Source organism: Phyllostomus hastatus, unplaced genomic scaffold (assembly GCF_019186645.2).
Source record: "Phyllostomus hastatus isolate PE091 unplaced genomic scaffold, TTU_PhHast_1.1 phas_contig_699, whole genome shotgun sequence".
Taxonomy (NCBI): Eukaryota; Metazoa; Chordata; class Mammalia; order Chiroptera; family Phyllostomidae; genus Phyllostomus; species Phyllostomus hastatus.
Genome location: NW_025333941.1, coordinates 25505 through 36887, shown reverse-complemented (window position 1 = coordinate 36887; position 11383 = coordinate 25505). Strand labels below are relative to the sequence as shown.

The following is an 11383-nucleotide window of genomic DNA, read 5'->3' as shown; positions in this document are numbered from 1 at the left end:
ACAGGAGTTTTTGACAGATACTCGCTGAATCATAAGATTGGCAAGAAAATTTTAAGGACTCTTGTGTATTTCAAGTGGGCAAAAGAAAGATTCGGTAATTACAAGTTGCAATTACATTTCTAAAGAGAATGCTCTAAAATATGGAAGTCAGAGGCCTGAGATCAGAAAGGACCTCTGTGTGGATTGACGACTCTGAGGAAACATTAAGGCCTCAAGGTCATAATGAAACCTGAAAAGACACCAGCATTCTGCCTTCATGTCACTACCAAACCCAATAAGCAATGACAGCGATTGAATCTTTATGGGGACTTTATTCAGATGGCCAGCCATCTTAGAAGATGATGGGCTCATACCCTAAGAGAGCATTTTGTCTTCTCTTTCCAGACCAGACTTTTCATAACAGGGGAATAAACAAGGTGTGGTGTGGGCTTTGAGATTCAGAAGCTGCAGCATTCCTGTCCTGGGCAGTTAGCTATTCCCAGGGGAGAGTAATCCTGTTAGTTGTGTGTGTGTGTGTGTGTGTGTGTGTGTGTGTGTGTGTGTGTGTCCCTGAACATAAAAGCATAAAGGCCAGGTGCCTCCAGTTGTCTACAGTACGTAATCTTGAGCAGTGCCCCAGGAAGTCAGCTGTTTTCACAGGAGACAGGACAAGCCTTATCTGTAATTTCTGAAACAAAAGTTTTAACATATACATTATTTACTGGACTCATAACTTTTTACCTTAAACTAAAATTTCCAAGTCTTGAGTCCCCTGTGAGTAACAAACATGTTTGTGCACAGTGGAGGGAAACACAACTATATGTCTCTCAGCCAAGATCCATTTTGCATCTACATCAGTTCCTGCAATTTCTAAACAGGTGAAAAGTAATCGAGACTCCCTGAATAGAGCCAGGATTTGATCTCCCAGAAGGCTGTGCTTCTAAAGTTTTTCTGTTAGGCATTCTATTTATCTCTGTCACTTTTCAGTTCATCAAAATTAGTCACCAAGGAAGAATTGTGTTCTTGCTCCTACAACATGGCTGGTGTCATCTAATTTAGCCTGATTAGTTACCTAAGTGTAGAGGAACTGACAATGACCAAATATTTTGCTTTGATAAATGTTTTTCTATGAAACACATAGTGGGAATTTAAATAGCCACTTGAGATTACGAATCTTTTCCCTCACACTTCACCTCCATTTCTCTTTAGGTGATGTCCTCTTATCCAAGAGTTACAAAAAGACCAAAGAGGTTGAACTTAGCTGTATAAAGTGTGGGGTCTTTTCCAACTCCATGCATTAGACTCTGAACTAGGACATTTGAGCTAAAACTTTGGTATTATTACCAAAGTTTCCAATAATATCTTTTTAACAGAAAGAAAAGCAATGTTCTGGACTCATAACAATAATCTTATTGATATATAAGGAACAGAGACTCATGGGCACAAACAAAAATCAGTGTTGCTATACACATGGGTGTCCTCATGTCTATTCCCATTGTCTACAACTATGTGCCAGTGCCTCCACGTGTTTGCATGGGGAAGAAACACTGCCCAGATTCTCTAAGCCCTTCACCTTATCCCATTGGTTATCACAGGACCACTGCTCATCCTCTGGGGGACACAATGCCAGCTACACTGTGGACATGGTACATGTGAGACCAAAACAAGGCAGGTTTTAGTCTGAAATGTGACTTTAAGTCAAGAACAGTGACAATGTTAGCTCAGATTTTTGACTGTTGATTGACTCAATGCAAATTTTGTAAGGACTATTCACTTTCAGAATGAATCTATGCTAATAATGCAAGAAAACTGTTTATTTAGAATATAACAGCCTAGAAGGGGATAGGAGAGTCACTCCAATTTCACATCCAGCTCAAGAGGCACACTTGCAACAGAACTGATGGGGTTGGAGGCTTCACACTGGTAATTCCCAGCATCTTCCCTCTTGACAGGGTCTATGGTGAGGCTTCTGCGGTCCTGGGACAACTTCATTCGCTCTGTGGGCTGCAGTTCTTTGCCATTGAACAACCACTGGATGGTGAGCTCATTTGAGTTGCAGGTCAAGACCACAGCATCCTTATCCTCTGTGACTGTGGTGTTGCTGGCTCGCAGGGTGGGCTTTCTCACACGCCCTGTGGAGAAACAGAGAATGTGACTCATTGAGAATGGCCTTGAGATGTGGAGCCATGCTGCTTACTCAGAGATCTCAAACATTCACAGTCCACGGTGAGCTATGCAGAGGTCACCAGAGTAAGGTTTTGATATTTCCAGAAGAACAATTGTGTATCTCAGGTGACAGTATGTAAGGAGAGAGCAACAGCTCCTCTCTGTCCCCATATAACCTTTGGGTGATTCCTTCACTGTTCTTGCAAACATCTGTGTAGTCACAGCCCACAGAACCTCTCCCCAGCCCATGTGTCCTATAACCTCATCATCAGCTACAATCTTTCTCTCATGAGCTTTTCTTAATCATTTTCTATTTTTTTTTTTACTTCAAAATGCATCCCAGTACTTACATAAAATTTTATGTATGTTGGTGTAGGCAGGCTTACCAACTTTGCACATCCCTACAGACAAGGGAAGTTTACAGTAAGTAGAAAAGCATTTAACTTTTGCTAAATAACTCATTAGGAAATAAGAATGGTCCAATACAGTCTTAGCGACTATAGACCTGAAAGATTTCTGTCTAAAACACTTTTAAGTCTGAACAAGATTTTATTTTGTAGCTACTGATTCATTGTCATGTTGAAATTAATTTACAGAGGGAAGTGGTTATGGTTTTAACAAAAAAGAAACAAAACACTGACAGTAGAAATAGAAGTAACTATATACTATAATAAAGGCCATACATGAAAGCCCAGAGTTAACACAATATTCCATGGAAAAACTCAAAATTTTAGTAATATCATGAACAAGAAATAGATGCTATAATTCCATATATTCAACAGACTACTGGAAGTTTTGACCACCACATTTTTGCAAGAAGATGAAACAAGTTGTATCCAAATTGGTGAAAAAGAAAAAAAAATATCCTTTTTGAAAAGATAACATAATTCTATAGAGAGAAAACTATAAATGTTCTGACACACACAAACATACACACACACTTAGAACTAATAAATAAGACAAAGTTGCAGGACAGAAAATAAACACTTAAGATCACTTTCTTTTCTTGCAACAACAATAAAAAATTACAAAGCAAAATTCATAAAAATGTTCCATTTTGTATAGCATCAAAAGACTAGGATTCAAGGAATAAACTTAATTAATGGGGTAGAAATTGTATACATTTAAAACTACCAAATATTTTTTTTAAAAAACTAGGCACAAATAAATGGAAAAACATGCATGTTAATTCTTTAGAAGAGCCCAAACTATCTACCTATTTGACATAATCACTATCAAAACCTCAAGGTCTTTCTTACAGAAATAGAAAACCCCATCCTACATTTCATAAGGAAATTCAATGAACCCCAAATTGCTGAAATGATGTTTAAAAAAGAATGCAGTACAACATCTATACTTTCCTGAGCTCAAAAATTACTGCAGAGCTAAAGTAACCAAAACAGTGAGACACTGGCTCGAAAACTTTTTAGAGAGGGAAGGGAAAGAGAAAGAGAGAGAGAGAGAAACATCAATGTGGGGTTGCTGGGGGTCATGGCCTGCAACCCAGGCATGTACCCTGACTTGGAATCGAACCTGCAACACTTTGGTTCGCAGCCCATGCTCAATCCATTGAGCTATGCCAGCCAGGGCGAAAAGATAGAGTTTTTAACACTGATATTGGGAAGGAATGTCCACATGCAAACAGTTGACATGGATTGTTACCTTATACTATACACCAAAATTAGGTCAAAATAGATCAAATTGTAAAGGTCAGATGTAGAAGTTTAAAATGCTTAGGAAAAGTATAGAAAGAAGCATTATAACATTAAGTTGGCAATGATTTTATGAATATGGCACTAAGAATTCAGGCAAAAATCGACAATTTGAATTTTGTCAAAATGAAAAATTCTGTTCATCAAAAACCACAACAGATTGAAAGGTGACATATGAAATGGAGAAAATATTTCACAAGTCCTATGGAAAATAAAAGGTTAATGTCTAGAATATACAAGATTTACAACTCTACAACAAGGGCACAATGAATAATCTGATTTATAAAGGGACACAGCGCTTGAGTAGAATTTTTTCCAGAGAATATATACAAATGGCCAATTGTCACACACACAAAAAAAGATGCTGAGCACCACCATTATTAAATAAAATGAAAATCAAATCTTTCAAGGTCAAATCTGTTGCTTGCGATACTGGGTGGGATTAACCTTACCCTTCATGTGAGAGGAAAAATGGCCCTGTGTGATACCTTTGATTTCTCCGAAAGCTTCTTCAATCATAGTTGGCACTTGTCACCTCTCAGTAACTTGACTCTTTGAAATAATAAGGCAGGTTGATGTATCACAAAAACAAAAATTGGGAATCTGAGTGCTCAGAGAATGTATGGCCTCCAGCTATATGTCTGGGGAAAATTCAGACTTCCTCAGGTGTTAGTTTAGTATCAGTGTTTGGTTATGGAAAGGCATAGGAATGGGAGTCAGTGACACCCGTGCACTTGTCCTGGTTCTTCACTGACCACCGACTGAATGCCTGGCTGAGCAGAAACCTCTCCTTCCAGCTGCACAGACTTCTATTGCTCAGATGAGGTGTGTTTCCATGGGGCATTATTTCCCAGGACATCCTAGAGACTAGGGTTAGAGCAGAAATAACACATAAGGACCAGAAGCAAGTCAGTGGTAAATTGACTACTCAGGCCTCTGGGGGGAGAGGTGAGACAGGGTTTTCCAGGTGAAGGTGAATGAAATGAGCCAGTGAGCCAATAAATAATAGAGCAAATTTCAATAAGTAATTTAGGAAAGAAGAAAAGAGACAGACAGAAGCTGATTATGGCAGCAGATTCATGAGCTCTGCCCTTGACCATCAAAGTCATTATCTCTCCTCGGATAGCAGGTGAGGACTTGGGCAAATACAAAATGTGTAAGTTATAGCAAATAGGGAGCACTGCCTTTCTGAAATTCTGGTGATAGTGGGTAATTTTTGTTAGGTGGCTATGAGATAGAGATTTCAAAAGAACTTAAAATTCTTCTGTATGTGAAAATTATTATTATTACCCTGGGGCTCTAGACCAACTGCAAAAAGAACTATTTTATTAGAGAAATAAAAAGGATCTGAGATAATGGTCTTAGTTCCTGGAGGCACAGAAAGATTGTCCCCTATGATGAGCAATTCAAGGACTCTGAATCCAGGTTCCAGGTCTGCAGAAATTTTGGATCATTCATGCAATCATTCAATCAACATTTATTTCTTCCTAATATATCAAAAGCAGCTGACTATTTGTTACATGTTGGTCCTAAGCTGGTTTCAGCGATACAGTGGGGAATGAGAAGGCAAAGTCCTTTCCTTTATATCTGGTGGGTATGACTGCACCACAACAGAAACCAAATAAGTGATGTCAAGTCCCGAGCAGGGAGATGTGGGTAAACCACCTGTGAGGGAGGCCTGTGTATTTTATGCAGTGACTTTGTTACTGTAGGTAAAAGGATTCTAGAGGAAAATAGATTGTTTCTCCATTTTGCTCACTACACAGAAAAAAGTATATCCCTATGAGCTAAGGAAGCCTAAAGAAAAAGTATCTGAACCAATTCATTGGTTTAAGAAGCCCAAGAGCCCCTCATATGTCCCCTGAGATAGAGAAATCAAGTCTATGACTACAGACAGTACTCAATGACTCTGATCAGATGCTCAAGGATTGTGTGACTGATTGACTGACAGTATCTTCCTGTTTCTGAGTTTATTCTCAATGAATATTTGGCTACCCTCTTGTCAGTGCAGGAACTGTAAAATATTAAAGGTTCAGACCTAAATCTTGAAATAGAAAAGCTGCTCAAATGAGGCACATCTTACTCATCAAGTCCAAGAGAAAATCCACTGGGCTGATCTCTGGTGAATGAGGACTTTCTGAGAGCATCTTTGTTTCTCAGGTTTTTTCTGGGAATGCTGACTCCTTCTGAACCTTCCTAAATTCCCCAGGACAGTCAGTGAATATCCAGAGACATTGTCTAACTGTGTTCTCCATACACAGACTCAGGTGATACGAAATTCCATTTCTGCCAAGATGTGACTCTTGGGCTTGAGCCAGGACTGGTGACAGGCTCAGGAGCCTTGTGACTCAGGCGTGCATTAAATTGTTACACAGTCAGCCTTTTTAAGGACCCCGAACACAACCTGGCAGAGACTCCCCAGTGTCCCTGGAGTCAAGATCTCTGGCACAGGGTTCTGGGAAGGGGTTATTGAGCTGAGCTCTGTATGAATATCACAAGGTCTCTCAGACCATGCTCTGACCTAGTATAGCGGGGTCAGCCTCCAGTCAAGTTCATAGGAACATGCTCAGGGGGCTGAACTGAGAGAGTTTTCCCTCTGCTGAGTTACTCTCATCAGAATGACCCTTCTGTCTGCAGTGACTATCTGCAGGGCTGCAAGATGGGAAGGGAACTGAGACCTTACCAAGTTTGTCTACACTCTGTGTATCCTGCAATAGATGTCAAAATCCAGCCCGAAACAAAATACAGAGAGCAATGGAAGCAGAGTCGAGAATTAGCAGTTCTGTGTTTCAAGTACAATTCACTGCCCCCCAACACCTAGAGATCAGAAAACAATCACTCACGATATACACTGAGCTTCCCATATCCTATTAATGTTTTGGAATCCTGTTTTTCCACTGCTATGGTGTAGATTCCTGCATCTCCCTTGGTGACCTTCTTTAACAGCAAAGATCCATTGGAGTTTAATGTCACTCGTCCAGTTTTTGGAAATCTTACATGGTGGTCTTCATATCGTACAAGAAAAGCAAATATATGATATCTGTCTGGGACTGTCCCTCTGTACCATGCAAACACGTTTTACATCAGGCGGCATGTTGTGGATATTTAAGTGCAGATTCTCCCCTTCAGCAGCATTTTTCAACCACATATCCTGTTGGGCCATGGTGGGCAAGCACCAGAAGTTTAAGAGTGAGACTAAAAAATAGGAAAAAGAAATTCATCAATATTTGTATCTTTGTATTGGGTTGGGAAGAATGGGCCTTAATTCTGAGCAGGTCTCTATCTCTCAGCTTTGGTCTGTATAAGAGTGTCTGTCTTCCATGGTCAAAGTCAATAGCATGGCCCCCATTACTTCTGAAAGTAAATTCCAGCATCTCTGAAACTTACTTTTTCTGTTTCAAGTACTCTTCTCCTGGTGTTTGTTTTACTCACCCCTTCACTATACTCAGACCCCTTCTGACGTTTAGGGACATATTTGATAGACACCTTTGCTGACCACCTTCTCTAAAGATTCTCTGCCTTCACTTTCTGACTGTCTTCCTGTTTTTATTTATTTTTTTTTCATGGCTATTTTGGTTACCTGACCTCACATTGGGACCATTCCTTTTCCCTCTCTCTTCCATAAAACATGGACTTCATGAGTGCAGGGCTTCTCAGACTTAGTCCCTCCACTGACTCCAGCTGCCTAGAAATACATTGTGTTGAATGAATGAGTTTTCCCAGGGTCCCGTAAATCATGGGATGCATTTACCGATGTCTGAGGTTTGTGGTGAAAACAATGCCTAGAACCCTTGGATGAATTTTTCTGCTCTTTCCTGACTTAAATCATTATTATTATTACCAGTTTTCATAATTCAATGCTCAGTGATGAATTGAAGAGGGAATAAACAGCAATCCAGCTTTTCCTGCCACCCACCATTTCCAGATTATGAGATTTTCCTCTTGCTGGGCCCCCTTTTCTATCCTTCTCTTTCTTTTTGTCCTTTACACTCAGTTCCAGACAGAAGCCTTCCATCTTTCCTCAAAACACTGGTCTCTCCAGCAGATCCCAGGCAGTCTCTCTGTCAGATCCTTAGTCTACCCCAAGGAATTGTCTCCTACTTACGAATGAGCAGGAGGCCTTGCCAGTGGACAAGTCCTCTGATGGTAGAGACTGAAAGGGATCCCATGGTGTCTGCTGCCTCCTCTGTAGATATGGCTTTCAGTAAACCCTGAGGTTCTGCCAGGCTCATAGGTACCTCTGTCCAGAATGGTGCAATCTGCTGTGTGTCCTACCTGTAACCTGAGCTTTATTCTGGGGCATGTTTACTATTCTTGTCATGTGATCTGGGGCAGGGTTGGCACACAGAACCCTCCAATGCCCAGCCTTCAGTTGTTTCCACCCTCTTCCCTTCAGACCAGTGCTGATCCCCTGTATTCTGCTTCCTTGAGAGCGCCTGAGGCTTCTCGAAACCACACAGGCACCCACAAGCTCCCATATAAACACGCTCATGCTGTGTTAGGAAAAAGAAAAGCCTGAAGGGTTTGGCTTTCTGGGTCTTCACACAGCTCCATGTAGGGGGCACAGTAGTCCTTCCCACAGCCTCTCTCTTTCACACTTGACTTTTCTCTACAGAGCAGGTGTTCTTGAGCTAAGTCAGAAAATTCTAAAACATGAATATCACCCCTGCTGGGCATTGGATCACCTGTGAGACATTGTAAATATTGTAATACCCAAGTGAAACCTTACAAATGTAGCTTCAGGAGCTGTCCAGCTAATTTGGTTTCCCAATCAGAATGAGGTCCCTTCATGTGAGGGCAGAATCACTTCTATTGCTCTCCTGTGCAGAAGGGATGTCTTCAGATGCCATTAAACTACCAGTTCTGACTGGGCTGCAGTGGGTCAGAGATTCTGCATCTGCCAAGCTCTCAGGAGAGGGTGATCCTACTGAGCTGTAGTGCACATTTGCATTAGCAAAGCTGATGGGGCACATATATCCCTGAAAGGGTGAACCATTTGTGCCAGCATAGGACGCTGCTATGTCTTGGTCTTTGCTCTGTAAACTTTTCAGTGTGGACCCTTCTTCTTTCTCAGCTTGTCACTAGACCAGTTTTTGCTTTCAGGGACACAGACTTTAAACACGAAGTCTCAAAAAGATGTGAGGATATTGGGTGTGAAGTGGGAGATGTCCTGAGTGTCCCAAGAAGAAAGGCCTTTGGTGAAAGTTCACGTGCCTGTGGGCTGCTAGTTCTCAGGGATCAGCTTCGTATACACCACGCTCTACACATGTGTTTGTTGGACCTGTCTTTGTACTCTCTGGGTGTTGGGACAATGTCTGAGTTCCATCTGGGTGGATTTCTTGTGGTCACCGGATTTGCCCATGGATGATGCCAAGCATAAGGTAGAGAGGAGCACAGAAACCCCTGAAGGAGAAGGTTCACCCAGGCCCTGTCAAAAAACAAACAAACAAAAACAAAACAAAACAAAACAAAAAAACAGTCTACTCTATAGCTGAGATTGCCTGAGCCATAATGATCACATAAGCTGGGAATATAGGTTTCAAATCGTGTGAAGAAAGGTAGTTTTGCAGCATGTTTTATTCATTATAATCAAAGTAGAATTGAAAAAGAGTTGCATAAACTCCCTTAGTAGGTGAGAGAAAACATAGCATGGAAATCTCTAGAATTGGGAGAAAAGGGCAAAATAGGGGAATGTGTACTTTTTACATTGGTGGTTACAGGAAAATTCACATTTACAGGACACAGAGAAGGTGTGTAGGGCACCAGATAACATAAAGAATGTTATGTGAAAGAATGAAAAGTCATCCCTGATTCTTATAAGGTCAGGGTAGGCTCCTTCCTCCCCTCGTAGTAACTCTAGCAAAGGTTGAGGATCCAGAGTTTCTGTCAGATGGCTATCTGTGAGAACAGGGAGAACACAGGCCCTGGCTGATGAGACATAATTCACAAGGTGTGTCTGCGGAGGGCTGTGATTTTAAGGGAAATAAAATGGAGACCAACCCTCACTGTTAGCAGGATCTTGCCCTTCCTTCCGACTGTATGAGAAGTAAAATCCTGAACCTAGGATGTCCCCAAGCAGGCAATGGCCTCCTGTCATACTGTCATCAATGCCTTTGTGTCTATGGAAACATAATTTGACTGCAAGAGTGGTGTGTGCTTCCCCTTGTCAATTTAATAAGCATTCACAGAGCTTCTGTGATGTGTCAGGCTCTCAGCTGGGCCCTGGAAACTCCAAGGAGAATAAATCATGTGTGGGCCTTGTGCTTATCAAGTTTGCTTGTAACAGAGACAGGGTGTCAGACAAATCATGGCTCTAGGGGATTAGTTATAATTCAGTGAAGGAGCATGAAAGAAACCCCGGGGGCACACACAGCATGCCCTTGAATCTTAGCTGGTCTGGGGATCATAGAGAAACCTTTTGACAAAGTGACCTCTTAGATGACACCTCAAGAATTCATGAAACAGAGGACCAAATTGAGGAACAGAGGCTTTAAAAAAAAACAGCTGCCTGCAGAGGACTGATCTTTGGTGGGCTGATATTTGGCCAGATAGAGGAGTGGACAGAGTCTGCTCTCCTGGATGAGGAACTTGAAGAGTTAGGAAGAATGTATAATAATTGATAATTTTGAGGTTGGGCTCTGCTGGGCTGTGGGTGCTACTCTTTTGGCGTCAGCAGTGCCCCAGAAAGTATCCAGCCTGCAGAGTAATTCTGCCACAGCCTGGTGGACAACCAGAAAAAATGGCAAGAAGATGTCATGTTACAGTTGGTTTTGTTTTAATTTTGTATTTTCTATTCCATTATACTTTAGATAATATTTCATGGGTATATATAATTTTAGCATATTTTTTAATTACACTTGAATATAATAAGCTTAACATGTTGAAAGCATATAATTTATGATATTTTTTCTGATGCATGTACCAGATAATGTAAAGACCATGTCCCTTACTATTAATATCTTTTTATGCCCTCTTGTGATCTCTTTATTCGTCATCTCAATATCTCATTTTCTAGTGTTAATAAAACTCCCATTAGCTTCTTTTATTATGAGTTAATATACATTTTCAGGATTTTCCAAATTTTTTATCATGACCTATGTAATTTTAGGCTGAGGATGACTTCTTGACTCAACAAGATTATTTTAACATAGCCCTTTTCAAAATCTAGTTATATGTCATTCTAAGGATGCATTAATTTTGATTAACTATTCACCCTTTATGGACATTTGCGTTGTTTCCAATTTTGGGCTCTTCTAAGTAAACCTGCCATGAACATCAATGCAGAAAATTCTATAAGGCAAAGAATTAGTATTTATAAAAAAAATGAGTAGCTAGAGAAATTGATGTTTGGAGGTTACCCCTAGAAGTCTGATTTTAAGGTCCCCCTGCAACAGCCCCACCCAAAGGTAAAGAAACACCTGATTCTTCACATAAAACTGTGGCTGCTTCATGTGCCCCCATCAGTCAACACAGTGACAGGAATAATGTTTCCCTCTAAGTTCCAGCTTCTAAATTATGATCCAGGT

At 40.8% G+C, this 11383-nt stretch overlaps 1 long non-coding RNA gene across 1 annotated transcript; it reads right to left on the bottom strand.

The window, feature by feature from the left end:
* Nucleotides 1-1824: 1824 nt before the first annotated feature.
* LOC123825906 lies at nt 1825-8096 on the bottom strand. Its single transcript, XR_006786979.1, has 3 exons — nt 7963-8096; nt 6701-7052; nt 1825-2111 (listed from the first exon to the last, which is right to left on the bottom strand). It is a non-coding gene; the product is annotated as an uncharacterized LOC123825906 (long non-coding RNA).
* Nucleotides 8097-11383: the final 3287 nt, after the last annotated feature.